Source organism: Chamaea fasciata, unplaced genomic scaffold (assembly GCF_029207755.1).
Source record: "Chamaea fasciata isolate MVZ Bird 193981 ecotype frontalis unplaced genomic scaffold, bChaFas1.0.hap1 SCAF_6, whole genome shotgun sequence".
Taxonomy (NCBI): domain Eukaryota; kingdom Metazoa; phylum Chordata; class Aves; order Passeriformes; family Sylviidae; genus Chamaea; species Chamaea fasciata.
Genome location: NW_027094091.1, coordinates 66,314,696 through 66,330,736, shown reverse-complemented (window position 1 = coordinate 66,330,736; position 16,041 = coordinate 66,314,696). Strand labels below are relative to the sequence as shown.

At 39.9% G+C, this 16,041-nt stretch overlaps 1 long non-coding RNA gene across 1 annotated transcript in view; it reads right to left on the bottom strand.

The window, feature by feature from the left end:
* The window catches only part of LOC136291514 (uncharacterized), a 31,113-nt gene extending 20,009 nt beyond the window's left edge, over window positions 1-11,104 (bottom strand). Inside the window, exon 1 of the long non-coding RNA XR_010721594.1 lies at window positions 11,025-11,104. This is a non-coding gene — a long non-coding RNA (uncharacterized lncRNA). The remainder of the gene's footprint in view (window positions 1-11,024) is intronic.
* Between the last annotated feature and the right edge of the window lie 4,937 nt (window positions 11,105-16,041).

Sequence of the window (16,041 nt, the reverse complement as noted above, 5' to 3'; positions counted from 1 at the left end):
AGCATTATTGGAGCATTATATGAAGAAGCAAGGCCCCTTTGGAGTTGTTCTCTCATCATGCAACACATCAAAAGACACAACATCAGTGTAATTATTCTCACAATTAAAATTCATGGCAAATCCAGTCAATCACTGATTGACTTGAGATGCAGCAGGCTCCAGATACACACAGAATTCTTCACTAGGAAGGGCATCTATTTATTTTGAGGCTACACCTCGAGTGCTGTGTCCAGTTCTGGGCCCTTTAGTTCAGGAAGGACGTGGAGGGGCTGGAGTGAGTCCAGAGAAGGTCAACAAGGCTGGGGAAGGGTCTGGAGCACAAGTCCTGTGAGAAGCAGCTGAGGGAGCTGAGTGTATTCAGCCTGGAGAAAAGGAGGCTCAGAGGGGACCTCATCACTCTCTGCAGCTCCCTGAAATGAGGATGTAGCCAGGTGGGGGTTGGTCTCTTCTCCAAAGTAACAAGCAAGAGGAAATAGTCTCAAGCTGCACCAGGAGAGGTTTTAATCAGGTATTGGGAAAGTTTTCTTCACTGAAAGGGCTGTCAAACATTGGAATTACTGACCAGGGAGGTGGTAGAGTCACCAACCCTAAAGGGATTTGAAAGACAGGCAGGTATGGCACTTAAGGACATGGTTTAGTGACAGACTTGTAGTGGGTTAACTGTCAGACTCAGCAATCTTCAAGATCTTTTCCAAAATAAATGAGTTCAGAGAGGATACCAGACAGAGAGATCATTCTAACCTATCTGGTAATAAGAACCCATTTTCCTCCACTCTACACACTAAAGAGTAGGGGAATGAACTATAAAGGACTAGATCAAGTTACTCTAACTAAAAAAGATCATTTTCTTAAGGCACGAAGCTTTTTTTCAAGGCCTTGTCTTCAGGAATGCTAAAGTTATACTTCTAATTCAGACTTGTAAACATAAATCAAAGCAAATTGTTCCATGTTTTCTCCTCTTAGCAAGTATCCCTTCTCTTCACCAGGATTCCACTCTGTGGTAGTAAAACCACAAGTAACCTTAGGCTTGCAACCACAAGAATAGGCTTTTCTGCTAGGTCTGGAGAACAAAGTAGCAAATAGGTGGATTTAGCAGGAGTTTCAGGTCAAGGCACCAAAAGGAAAATTATCTCAGAATATTATCCTGCAAGATGTCTCTAAAGCAGCTTCCCCTCTGGGTTTCAATGACCTCAGCTAAGCAAGATTTCTACAGTTCAGCTTGGACAGGAGAAACGTTGATATTTTGGACAGGCATTTCAGATAAAACATCATTTGACTCCAGACAAGGACTTTCCACTGACCAAGAGCTCTGTTCCATCTCATCCAATTTCCACCATCCTATCTAGAAAGATTTAGAGGGCATCCATGGCTTGGCTGTGACTTAACCGTAGAGTCTGACTCAGAAGCCAAGAATTTTTCTTCTCCATTTCCATTTCCTGCTTAATTTTGGCAGGCCAGTGTGGAGTCCCTATAGAACAAGGCCCACATATATCATCTGTGTCCATCCTGACCACTTAAAACTTTTCCATCAGAGGTCCTACTGCACTCCCTTCAGAGTAAATTGTGTTGAAAAACTGTATGGTTCATGTAGGGAGGGTTGTCTAGTTTTTCAAAAATAAAAAGCAGTTCTAGGCAAAGAGTAATTTCATACAGCTGTGATCAGAGACAGCTCAGAAGACTTAGAAAATTCTGGGGTTCACAAGCAGCATGGGCTGGTTCTTAGTGGCATAACCACTCAACAGCTCACTGTTCAGAGAAAAAAAAAATTGCAGTTACTGAATCATCTCAGAACCAAGATAAAAATTCCTCTACTTCATGCCTTTGCGGTTATTTTAGCAACGGTGCACAACTGCCATCCTTCTGTCCCCAATTATGCCTGGAGAATAGGCACAGGAGCCTGGGATACTCTTCCTTTATCTCACATTTTTGTATAAACAGACAAGCGTGGTCTTAACTAACGTAAAATTGTGTATCTCAAATGTTTGGGATTTTTCGTGTTAGCCAGGTCCTAGCCCTATGTACAGTTCACAAAGAGTCTAGGTTTAAGGCCAGAACTACAAATTGCACTCTTTCTAATAAAACTTCTTTTGCTGGGAGTGTTTTAATGCTGGGAACTCGAAGGGCTTTAATAACTGTTAAACACTGGGTGTTTTCTAAGTGTATAGGGAGTTTCCTAAAGTTTTTGATCCTAGTTCCTGCAAGAGTTACTGAGACCAAAAACATAATGAGGAATATGAGGAGTCTTGGAACCACAGTACAAGCATCTCCCAGTTCAAGAAAATACTGTAAACAGCAAAAAAATGACTCCTTTATACTTCTGTCACTACTTCATTTGATTTTCCCATTCTTTCCATCCAAAGCCTGCTGATGCACTCTGGATTTAAATAGCACTGGATGACGCCATAAGCAAAACTAATGTGGCTGAAATCACATCTAACAAAGGTCAAACATACTTCAATTATCTGTGTCTGTATCCTCCTTATTTTTCTGTCCTTCCAATGATTAAATATGCCTAGGCCACTACATAACCCTTCCAAACTAGACATTCCCATTCTATATCCCAGATCTCCCAGCATTCCCAAACACCTGCATCTTCTGCAGGCTCTCTTTCTGAGTATGAGGATCAGATTAAATGAATTTCTCTGTTTTATGGGAGTAAAGGTGATTACAGAGTAGTCACTCAAGTTCTTTGCTTCAGGTCCACAGCAACGCTTGGGAATGAAACATCTGATCTGCCAATCTCCCACCCACTGAATGACAAGACAAATAATCATAAATTAATAGCAAGCTAAAAACTTAAGCATTATTTATTTCATCTGCTGGCATAGGGCATGATTGTTCTCCAACAAAAATTAATGGTAAATTCCCTTTGAGCTCAACAAGAGCGAGATTAAATCCCTGATTTCTTGCCTCCCTAAAGAAACTGACAAATCACAAAAGTTAAGACTGTTTTTCACTTAGGAATAATGGTGGAAAAAATGGACAACAGTTATTCCATATTTCTTCTCCCATCTTTTGACCACGCTTCTGATTTTTGCTTCAAAAACTTAAAACACCCAAGGAGAATGAACACACACAAAAAAAACCCCAAGATACAGTAAAAGCCTGACCAACACAAAGTTTGTCTTTACAAAGCAGACACGTTTGCATTTGGGATACTTTTAAAATCACATTAACTGAATTGCAAACCATTCGCTCCCTCCACTGTCACTTCCCTCACCCCCCTCTTTTTCACATGCACATACATGGAGACTGCCAAGACAGAACATCCCACTGACCTTGGCAACTGGCAGCTGTGATCAATCACTTCATAAAATCCTATGTGTCAGCTAGAAACCACTTGTATTTCTTAAGCAAGTCAATCTGCTGAACAGCTTAAGTCATGAATCCATTCAAAAGGCTAGGAAAACAAATTCATTTGGATTAAATGTTTCTTTATGCCTGGTTTTCTCTTAATTTTTTTTCTAATGCTTATTATTAGAGTAGAAATGCCTCTCTGTCACTGTGAGAAGCTGCTTGCACTCTCAGTGTAGGTGTGCTGGTTGATGGAGAGGATCTCGTCACTTAGTGGTGAAGCTCACCACAGGTATCCCTGGCCATGACAAAAGTTCCCAACCTTTTTCAAACAATTAACCTGACCTAAACATGAAGTGAGTTATCAAACAAAAGGAAAGCAAACATCTCTCCATAGAAACTGAGCATCAGACAGAATTGTTATTACCGAACAGAGCACCAAACAAATGAGACAGTTTTTAACCCTAGGCTGAACTTTGATGGAATGAGATCAGCACGGAAAGTCACTCTTTCCATAATTATTTTCTATTTAAAAACAACATGTCAATGGATTTCTTTGGACAATTTACTCATTATTGAGACTATATTCTGCTCTCTGCCCCTAGATAGTCCTATGAGCATAATGTAAGTGATTTGTTAACTGTTTGCATACTTAATCTGTTTCACAAAAATAACAGTGTTTCCACTCAACCCTTTGGATAAATCAAAATGAAATAATCTTAAAACATGCAGCTCAAACATAAAACCTAAAGAAAAAAAGTAAGGGGAAGGATTAAGAAATGAAGAAGGTACACTGAAAGAGACAAAGAAAGAAAGAAGCCAACTGTGAAAAAGCAAGGATAACGAAAGACACGACTCAGTGGATTCACAAGTCTAGAATAAGTAAAGAGACCGTGCAGCTAATCTACAGTTAAACCTCATCACAAAAGGGGTTTTACTACCTTGACTTCATTGTGATACCTTTTAGAAGTAGAATAATAAATCAGAAGCTTGCCTCTTCAAACATGAGCCACTCCAACAGCCAGCCATGGGAACTAGCTCATTCCCCAAGAACATAACCATTACAGAGTACAATAATAAAACATGTTTCCATTCACAACCTAAGGGAAAAGTATATGGTGTTTTGCACATTTTTACTGTAAAATGAGAATACTGTGAATGAGAATACCTTCTTAGAGTACAATGACATATTTCCTTTCTCACCTAGACCAATAAAAGCGTGTAATGCAAGCAGGGTGTCACACCACACAGGTGTCTGTCTTTTTGAAAGTTACACTGAGGCAGCATCAAAGACTGAGTTAATTTGTCTTTACTAGATTGTGCATTCTGTTAGGCTTCTAAATTTGTCATCTAATTAGTGTCTGCTCAGAGGAGCTTTTTTTCAGATTGGACTTTGGCAGGGAAAGAATTTTAAATGTCAGATTCATTTCCAGTTTATATCTGACAGAAATTTTGAGTTCTCCTGGTTTGAACAGGAGAAAGAGGAGTAGTTAACCACTAGTTTCAACAGCAAGGATGGAAATATAGCTGTTCTCTCAATGTATTCCTGATGCAGAAGGCAACAGGTTCAGAATTATTGTGGCTTGATGGCATTTAATTACTGTGATGGTCTTTGAGGAAAATTTCCAAGCAAAAGCTTTAAATTCATCACCATTTTAACAAGACAGTTTCTCCCTCCCCCATCACACTTTTTATTGTACTTTAGGATGGCTGCTTACCACTGATAAATGAAAACTGCATCTGGAAGATGAAAATAATAGCTTTGAAATGCAACTGGGTCACAGATTTTCTTGATTGCTCTCAAATATATGAGTTAGGACATAGGACTTTGTCTCTGGCTTGTACAAGAAATCTGTGAAAAAGCAGAACGTCACTTCCACAGAGCTTAAGCTTTCTCACCTGTACAATGAAAGTAACAGCCAGTACAGCCTTCACATAACTGGATGCTGAAATCAGTTCCAAACATCACAAGTTGAAAAGCTGGGGGTGGGGGGCAGCTGCCTTTCTAAGAACTGCAGCTAATGCCTCCTTAAATGCTGCCACATCAGCTCAGGGCTGGAGCTCAAAGGTGAGCTCAGCTCCAGAGGACATGAAAAACACACCTGAATTCTGTTCACTATCTGATTTCTGGTCTCAGCTGCCTCAGACTCTGAAGTCTGCTTTGGACTTCTAACTGGAACTTGCCATCAATTAATTGGTGTCCATTGTGTTCAAGCACTTGACTGGGGACAGGGGTATGAGGGGAAAAAAAAGACACTGATTTTAGCTGTATTAGATACAGATGAGCGAGCCATCAGCTCTACAGGAGAGTTCCTTGGAGCTTAGATGATTTACAACAATGAAAAGTTAATTCCTACATGGGGAAGAAAGCCTGCCTTTAGGCACCAAGAATTCAGAAGGCTTGTCTGTAAGGCAGAAGTACAAGACTCTTTCAATATATGTAAGTGAGACCTCTTGCAGATCACAGGCATCTACAGTCTGTCACAGAGCTCAGGGGCCTGTGGACTACAGTACAGCTCATAACTATCAATTTCATTTCCATGTGAACCAGAGCAAAAGGAAAACTTCCCTTTTTACACTTTTCACACAATAAAAGCAATGTGTATTCTGAAATAAAAAGTATCTTTATCCAATGTACTTACTTATTCATAGCTTTAAATTTATTCTGCAGCTTTTTGTTCACCAAAATTGCTAATGGTTATCAAGAAATTCAATATCATTGGCCCCATTGTCCACATTGCCCAACAGTCCATTTGAGAAACAACATAACACAGAGGGGTTTCTCCAAACCACACCTTACAGATGACTGCAAAGAGACAGAATGCTTATGCTTGGAATTCCTTAGCTCTAATCTCACTCATTTCAGAGAATGAAATACATGAATATGAAAAGACTGTCAATGTAAAAGCAAATTCTCATTACCAGGCTTGGCTTCAGGAAAACTCCAAGAAAATAGAGATGTCCTATGGAAAAGGAAAACCAGAAAAACTTGGAAAATTTCCTATCATTGAGAAAAGAATCCTTCAAAGGAGGGTTTCAAGACAATTTTGAGAGAATGAATGCGAGAGGTTATTTTGCAGAGTAACACTGCTGCTCTCTGCTCATCTCATCATTGTCTTAGTACACAATATTTTTCAGGATTAATGGGTTTATCTGGGCTGAGAGATATACAAAATGATACTTATTCTCCCATGTTACAGCAAAGCATAATGAAGAAAAATGTTTGGGGAGTGAGATATTCCCAAACACAGAATAAAAGGGGAAATAAGAGACCTGTAAGTCAGGAAAACCTTCTCAAAGCTTAATGCAGGAAACGAGAGATTTTTGTGGGTGCTAGGACCTCATGCTGACACAGCCAAAGACAACAAAGGCAACCTGAGCTGGAAAAGACTTCATGGCCTTCTGACCTTTAGTTCCTGGGCCCTAGCAGATTTCAGTGAAAATGTGTGTGACAACACTCAGAGCTACTCGGGAAATTCATCATCTTACACTCCTTAATACTTAAAAGCTGAGCTGAAAACAGAGAAATATCAACCATCAGTAGAATCAGGACTGATCTCCTCTACTAAGACTTAACTAATATAGGCAACATTCACAATTTTAGGACTATAATCAGGCTTCTGTTGAACCAAAACAACTTCTCCAAGGTCAAAAGGCTGTTAATGGCCAAGGGCAATTAAGAGTACAATAAAGCCAAATCCAGGGTTTCAGGTAAGTTTCCCAACACACTAATTTTAAAGTGGTACCCAGCCTCTCATTTAAAGAAAAAACCTAGCTGCAGTATAACTGAAGCCACCCTGAGAATTCTAGAAATCCTAATGGGAATTACTAACTTCACACTTTTGGCAAATTACCAAAGCCAAAGGCACTGCCTGCATTCAAATATGCTATGTAGTTGTGTTTAGTCAGCACACTCAGAATCCTGGAAGTACTGAATGTGCTGAACTGGTTTACTGCAGTTAGGCTTTTACCGGACATTTCACTGCCCACTCCATTTCTGCATCTAAACATGACTCTAAAAACTGCTTCAAAAATGTATGCCATTTAATTCAGCTGAAAGAGAGCAAGTCTTCCAGACTTGGGGTACAGACACACCCATAAGGTACTGTGTAACCTGCTCAATGAAAACTGACCATAAACATGTTCCTACCCCATGAAAAATGCAGAGTCACTTAAAGGAGAAAAATCTTTAAACTAAAACTTACGCAGTTCACAGTATAGAACAGCTCATGTTGCAGCTAACCAGACAATAACTTGTTCACAGAGCTATTCCCTGAATTTAAACAGGATCCATCCAGCAGGTGAGATGCCAGGTAATAGTACCACAAGCACAGGCAGCATTTTTCAAGATAAAGATGCTGAATCTCCACCAGAAAACCCAGCAATCCACATAAAAGGGCTGTAAGATCCTGCTCAAACAAAATACATGCTCTGAACCACATTTCAAAGGCTGTCTATTTTGGCATTCTCCTGTGCTGCAATTAACTGCTTGTTGAAGACTGAACTCTATAGTTTGAGGCCTTCTGGAAATGAAGTGGTGAGACTTCCACAGTGCACTGAATCACACACAGCATCAACATCACGTTCTGTTTACAGAAGCTGAGAGAACTTCCCTGGTGCAAGGCCAAAGCATAGTGAGCCACTGGCTAACTTCTTCCATAGCAGGGAAAAGCCCTTTCCACCCACAGGACCTGTGAAGATACATCCAGGAAATATCTATGGGAAGTTTCACAGAAGCACAGAAGCTCAAAAGGCAAAGAAAATAAGTTACGTTTGTACATACACACATCGATGGTAGTTCTATGTATCTAACAACCCACATAGCACATGAGTGAATTATCCTATTTGTATTAGTCCAGCAATCACTTCATGTTACTCAGGTCATTGTTCATGCCATCTGTGGGTAGTGAAATAACCTTTTCTGGATAAAATATTTCTCAAGATCAAAGTGAGCCCTTAAAGGTAGTTGGAAATGTAGAATTTTAGTACACTGGTGCATTGTATCGTGGCTTTCAAAAACAGTAACAAACAAGGAAACCTACACAGAGAGGACTGCCCTAGAAAGGGATTGACCATCTTATGGAAGTGCAGCCTTCCAAAGAGACAAATCCTGGATTTCCAACTCAATTTCACTGAATCCGCTGACAAACTCAAACAAGGCTCACTTCAGAGAAATCAAAACAGACTGATTTGACTGCCAGTCTCTGATGATAAGTACAATTGTGAAGTTAAAAAATTTTAAAAAGCCTTTCTGTGTTCACACAAATTGAGCATCTAAATCCAAGCTAAGCTCCACCATGTAAATTGAATTAGAAATTCCAGGGAAAACACACATCTCTGTGTTCATGTGAGTCCTTTGCTTATCTTAGCAAAACAGAGGTTACTAACATGCTATAAAACCAAGAACAGCAGAAGTCAAGTCCAAGACAGACAGAAAATCTGAAAGAAAGTGTTATTTATGCCATCTTGTGAGGAACGCTTTACAAATACCACAAACTGGCAGGAAGAATGGCAAGACATGCACTCCTGGCTGTCTAGACTGAGCTTGAGACTAACCAGTCACATAGACTCTAAGAACAAAATTTCCCAAAAAGCAATGGAAAAAACACACTTAAATTAAACAAACCGAAAATAAAAGCAAATAGGCTCCTGCCAAACAGACATAAGTAATTTCCAGATTTTGTCTTACTAGAGCCTAGAAGAACTTAATATTACAAATCCCCATGGTAGCTGGAGATGAGAAAGCAGTGGGGGCTGAGGGTCCTTTTCATTCCCTCCAGAGGCTTCTAAGTTATAATACCACTGACTGAGTAGCTCAGAATCACCTTGAAGTTTCTGTCCAATTTACAATCTTAAACTCCACAGAAAATTCTCGGAGATAAAGTGCATTTGCTTCAAACTCACTCAAACTGCAACAGCATGAGGGTTTCATTTGCAAAAGACCAGAGTACCTTCTGTCTCAGGTCTTCTAAATTTACATTAGAGCCCCAGCCTCTACCAGCTTGTTTTTCCATGATAAAAGAGAAGAAATTAAAAAAAAAAAAAACCCAACACATTTTGGTTTGTTCTTTTCATGAGCATCAGCAACAGAGGCCTAAAGAACAAACAAAACTATAAAGGTGAAAACTCATAGTAGGTCCAAAGCAAGACAGCCAACTTGTCTTCACAATGATCTGAAGATGCACAGCAGTCAAGGCTGCTCTGATGTCTAATTAAACTGCTTCTGGGGCCACAGAAACCCTCTCCCTAAAGAAACTAATCAGCAAGGCATAAGTGTCTTCATACAGCAGAGAGCTGTTTTGTATTTTTGAAGATCAATTAACACCTTCATAAAATGAGCCTAGGAAATAAGATCTAGTGGTAAAATTGTTTAGGGACTGTGTACAGTGAAGATCAGATCTGTTTAATACAGGAGAAAAAGAAATACCAGGCTTACAGAATTGGAAGGAATGGTTATTGCAAGAGAAGTCAAATCCTTTTTTTTTTTCTTCTAAATAAAATTTGAAAGGATGTCTTCTTTTTCCAGAGGATTTTCATCTCATTCCCAGAATAAAATTTCAACACCTCTCAGCAACACAAAGGAAATGTATTAGTATTTTAAAGGTGCGCTGAAGTGATTGACTTCAGACTCTTTAGCTACTTAACTCTACATTAAAATCAACTGAATTGTTTAATCAGATCCCTAAACCAGCTTTACAGGCTCATTTACATTAATCCTTAACACTGCCAAGAAGAAAGTTGCCATGAATTCAGCTCCATGAACGCTCATTTGCCATAATCATCAATAAAACCCAGCCACTGGTCACATTTCTCCACCTAACTTTTCCTTTCATTGGGGAAAATTATATGATAGTGTCTTCAGCTTTTGCTGGCAAGTACAGGTATCAGAATAGAAGAAATGCTATACCTTTAAGGACTAAATCAGGGCCCTGTGTCATTGACATACAGTGGCATGATGCTCTGAAAATCCCCTCTCGAGGTAGAGCTTTATTTTCTGCCATATAAAGCAATTCCCTGCTCTGCCATGATGCTTTTCTGTCCCACTGCCACTGATCCCATTGTGGAGTTTTAGTCATGAAGCCAAAAGAGCTTCATCAAGAGTTGTAGGCTTGAAGCATATATATACAAGATAGCAGTCATCTAGATTATTCTGTTGCTGATTAATTTGCCTTACTCTATATAAAATAAATACTATGCATGTGATTTTTTCAATTGCTTCTCTACACACATCTACCTCAAATGACCATTTAAAGCTCTTTCTGCTATGCACTGAGGTCCTCCTTCCCTGTTTTTCTCCCACATATGAATGAAGTGATCTTTATCTCTATTTTCCTTCTGAAGCAGCTCAGAAGGAACTCTCCCCCTTTTCCCTGTCCAACTTCAAGGAGTTGCCTGCAAGAGATTTTTCCAGCACTCACAAGTACTACCCCGCTTAGGTGGTAGGTCATGACTGTTGCAGCAGCCCTCTTGTTAGAGGGCAGAAATGAGCCAAGACACAGACCACTTGTTTATCACAGCATGAAAAGAGTCCTGGCTTATTCCCCTTTACATATCTGCTGTCCTGACTCCAACCATTCACTGACTCTGCCTGCAGCAAGCTCCTGCTGTAGGTCTCCCTTGCAACCTCTGACTGATGGTTATTTCCTGCTGAACTCTGACTGCAGCTTTTACCTGGCTAAACTGTGACTGCAGGCTCCAACAACAGGCTCTGACTGCACACCCAGACTAACCTCACAGCAGGGATTCTCTCTCCTCAGGATCCTTCTTCCTCAAGGGCCTCTCCTTCCCTCTTCCTTAAGGTTCCTTCTCCTTCATGAATCCCCCTTCCTACCTAGCCCACTCCCTTTTATCACACTTATCTTTATTGGATACAGCTGTGACTCATCAGGGGGAGGCTGTATTGCGTAATTACCTCAGCTGTTACTTGTCAGGGGCAAGGTCACCTGTATTCCCTTCTCCTACACACTACCAGGCTAAAAATGTAAAAAGAGTTAAAAAGTCAAGAATGTCAGTTGTCCACATTTGCCTGTACAGCATGTGTGGAATGCAAAGCAGTAACAGGAGCAACTATTAGTACAGAAAAAAAGCGTTGAATTGCAATCTAAAAGGGAGATTCCTATCCTAAAAAGGTAGCCCAAATGTAGTCAGGTACCAACCTCTGCTTCAAGAGTATTGCTCCCACATCCACAAAATCATAACTTGGCTCCCAGCAGCATTTTCACCATGACAGAAATCATCATGGCCATGAAAGGAGTCCAATGTAATTTAGCCTAATCATTTTCAAATTGAAATTAGTCCTCTTTAGAAAGGCTAGAAATCATGTTCTCTATAGAGGGGTGTTCAAGACCACTTGACAAACTCTGTGAATCTGAAAAGCTTTTCAGCTGTACATGAAAAGCCTCTGACCTCTCACACTTGGCTGCTTTTTCTAGTTTTATTACCCCAGCTATTACTTCCTCCTGCAAACCTGGCTTCTAGGTATACTTTACACAATTGTACGTTGATAAATAATCAGGATTATGCCAATTTTTTTTTATGCAGCAGCCTACATGGCACATTTAATATTAGAGCCACTAAATTCATACACTAAAAAGGCTTTGTTTACAGCTTTAGGCACTAATGACCTTAGGAGGTGTCTAAACACAGAAGAACCTGCACTGTAACACACTCTATATTTTTGTTCCTTTATCAATTTCTTTAATAAATCTTAAACTTGAACCTTACAGTGAATATTTGCACACATGCTTCAAGTAATACGTATTTTGTAGAAATCAGTCTAAACACAGGGAGAAAACTAAGTATGATGTAGAATGAGGCCTAAAAGGGTCAGGTGAATACACCTAAAACCAACAAAACCTAGAAGGCGCATCTTAAAAATTTGAGTCCCGTAACATAACGTATATTGAAAGAAAATATCCCAATTTCTAGCTTGTATAGAGCCCAAACCATAGAGAAAACTGCGACAGAATTTATTACCATTTGTTTTACAGAGCTGATTTTCTCTATGTGCACTGTACCAACAGTTTATTTTAACTGTTGCAATGATGCTTTTGTTTCAAGTTTCAGCTGTTGCAGTTCACATCCTCATCCTTGGTTTTCCTTTAAACCCTCCCATGTTCTTTACCAGACATAATTTTATTAGCTAAAAAATGGAATTGCAATTTGGAAGCTTGATAGAAAAAGCACCATTTTCTGGAACTGAAGACATGGTTTAACCATGTAAAAATAAAATAAAACTAACTAAATTGTGGGGATTTTGCAGCATTAAAAATAGATCTGCTCTTGGCCCCTCAGCTGCTTCCTAACAACTTTCTTGGCAAATAAGCATTGATCAATTTGTTGAAATTAGTTGCTCCCGAAATGCAGAGACACTAAATATTTTACCTCACTGCTGATAAGCACTGACATATAAATCTCAAATCAAATGGTACAGCACACCTAGAAAGTTTATTTTCCCTACAAAAGTACACTCCAAACACCTGCAATTAGATTATATTCACTGTCTAACAGCCAAGGCCTGCATGCAGTCCCACCTCACCTTGGTTCCTTCCAGTGCTGACAAAACAGATTTGTTTATAGCTCATATTTCCCAGAAACAGCCATTGAAGTAAACATGAAGTAAACATTCCTCCAGAGTACTGTGATTCCTTGCAGGATTTGAACAATCCCTGTGCTACCTGGAGTCCTGTGCTCAGCAAACTGAGGTGCTGAATGAAAATCAAGCAGCACAACCAGTGCCACCTTTGGCCAGCCATGGGTGTTGTTCCAGAGGGAATTTTGGGAACAATTACAGCACAGTTGGTAACCCACTGTAAATATTTCTGCATAATGAGCTAGCAGCCTATAAATCCCTTCCCAGTGGCATATCCCTATGGGAAAGGGCATGCAGGCTTCCACATGGTGGTGATATATCATGTGATTTTTTTAAAGGCATATTGTAACTCAGACTTATTTACTGTTCTCTCTCCTCATATCTGTAAACAAAAAAAAAAAAAAAAAAAAAAAAAAAAAAAAAAAAAAAAAAAGCTTAAAAGGTTACATTCCTTCCTACTCCTCCCTGTGTTACTTAAACCAAACTGAGAGTTTAGCCACATAAACATCTGTCATCTGAACTTAATTCTGGGTACTTTCTCTTTTTTCTTCTTCTTCAGAAAATAAAATAGATGTGTCTGACTACATAAAAGGGGAGATGAACCATCTCATTTTTCTGCGTAAGTATCAGAAATAATGATAGGTAAAAATACAAGAAAATTTTTAAACAACAAAACAATTACAAACAATTAAGCATGCTGAATGTCAACCGTATCCTGAATAGTCTCCTTCTATCTACCTCCACACATAACAAAGTACAAAATAAACTCAGATACCATTTATTTTGGGTTAAATTCATAAAAGAATTCAAGCAACAGCAGCTAACTTGTACAAATTGTACCTAGGAAAATGCACCGGAACACATGGGAGGAAACAAAATTTAATTTTTCACATTTTCTTTTTAATTGTTACCCCTTACCTCACCACTACACTCGTGAAAATTCAAAAGGAAAATGAGAGATTCCATTAATAATAAAATCAAATAATGGGACATATTCAATCCCTGCTTCTTGCTACTTCCTTTCTTCAGAGTAAACCATTTGATTTTAATTTATTATTCTCTCCTAATTTAATATGGTGAGGTAAATTTAGCAGTCTTGGAGAACAGAAGACACAAGAACCACAGGAAAATTCAGGCTGGAAGGTACTTCAGGGGATCCAACCTCCTGCTCAAAGCAAGGTCAGCTCTGAAGTTAGATCAGGATGGTCCAGCCAATTTCTGAACACTCCCAAGGATGAAGACTGCACAGCCTCTCTGAACAGCCTGTTCTGCTGCCTGCCTGCCCCCAGGATTAAAAAGTTGCTTTGAACTTTACATCTTTTAAGTGGTATTTTTATACATTTTAAGTTGTCATATTTCCAATTTTATTAACCAAAGCGGCTACATACCTCCTTTCCTTTGCAACCAAGGTGTTCCAGAATAACCCTGGCACACATTCATATATGTATACATGGGTCACTCAGTGTTGTTTCACTCTAACACTCCCCACCTCAGGGGTGGATTTTAACACCAGCCTGAGGCACAGCGGCAGGGTATGGCCGGAGGGGTGCAAGGCTCCTCACAGGCACTGGGCAAGGAGCAAACAAGTACCCATAGCTCAGCCTAAATATTAAAAAGGGGTTAATAAAAACCAATGCAAGTTTCACCACTGCTATCACAGCAGGGGTTTGTTTGGCTAAAGAGGGAAACAGAGTAGCAAAGGAGAGCTTTGACTTGATGTTCATGCAGTGCCATCTCTGGAGAATCATAGAACTCTAGAATGAGTAGGGTTGGAAGACACCTCAAAGACTATCTAATTTCATCTCATCTCTGACAACTGGGGGGGCTGATGACAACAGGGAATATGAGGGGAAGACGGGAATGTGACAATGGTCCTCATTTAGGTGCAGATGAAGAATTTGCTTGGTTTTCATTTCCATCCCTGGAGGTGCATGGCAGTGGACTTTAGCCAATGGGTTTATTTTTCCTGTGCTCAGGTTGGGCAGTCTGAGGTGAGAGTGGGCTTTTTTACTCAGCCGTCTTGGCCCATGAGATTGTGCAAGGAATGATAGCTTTGAAGAGGCTCTAGAATCAATTTTTGGAAGAAAGAAAGTCCAAGGACCCTGGCTGTCATGCTCTAGCAGCTCATGGAAGAGAGGGAGGATGATGCACAGTTACCTATTCCTTGACTCTGTCAGAGGCTGCAATCCCCACCACAGAAGCAGCGGAACAGGTGGTACATCTACTGCTCAGCTGAGGCAGCTCAGGCTGTCACACTAATGGAGTTGCCATCAGCTCCAGTTTACATTACTATGTGAGACTGAACCACAGCAGCAGAGAGCTCTGATTCACAATCCCTGCTGGAGTCAAAGGGCTAAAGAGATGGCACCCCCCACATCTCATCGGCCAATGCAGCTCCATCTTGCAGGGATCATGAATCAGAGTCTGGCAGCAGGGAATAGATTAGGAAAAAGAAGTAAGACAGGAAATATGGAAGAAGAAAGAAAAGAAAGAAGTGAGTGCAAGAAAGGAAAGAGCGTCAGCAGAAAGAAAAAGGGTTATTAGTCTGTTGGGGGGGGGGGGGGGGAAGGGATTGGAATTTGTTAGGGTGTTTCTCAAAAGCCTAAATTTAGAGGAAGAAAGGAAACAAGGCGCCTCATATCTATTAATACTACTGAGTTATTGATTACCTTTGGGCTTGATCTCACAAAGAGCCAGTAACAAGTTGTTTGAATCAATTACAACTATAGTAGTCTATAAAATATGGTCATCAAATTAAGTGAAAAAGCTTCTGTCTGGGATTTGGATACTCCAAGCTCTAGGATGCATCAGGGAGCAGAGTTACACCTTAAAGAGTTATTAACATCAGTATGGAAAAGATTTTTACCTGGCTGGGCAATTAAGAAGTGTCCAAGTGATGAACAAGAGGAATTGGCATAATTCCTCCAAAGCATAAGGCAGTAAGAAATGGCTTGTTAGGAAGAAAGGCAAACCCCTTCTTTCTTGAGTTAATGAATGATAAATTAGTGGGTCAGGGGAAAATCTTTCCACTGAAATGATTCAAAAGGTGTACAGGGACCAAACACGGAAAAGGAATCCGCCTGCTTCAGGCTCCACTCAGTGAGTGTAACCTGAAGACTTAAAGACTTAGTGAAAACAGAGGCCTCAGTTATAAA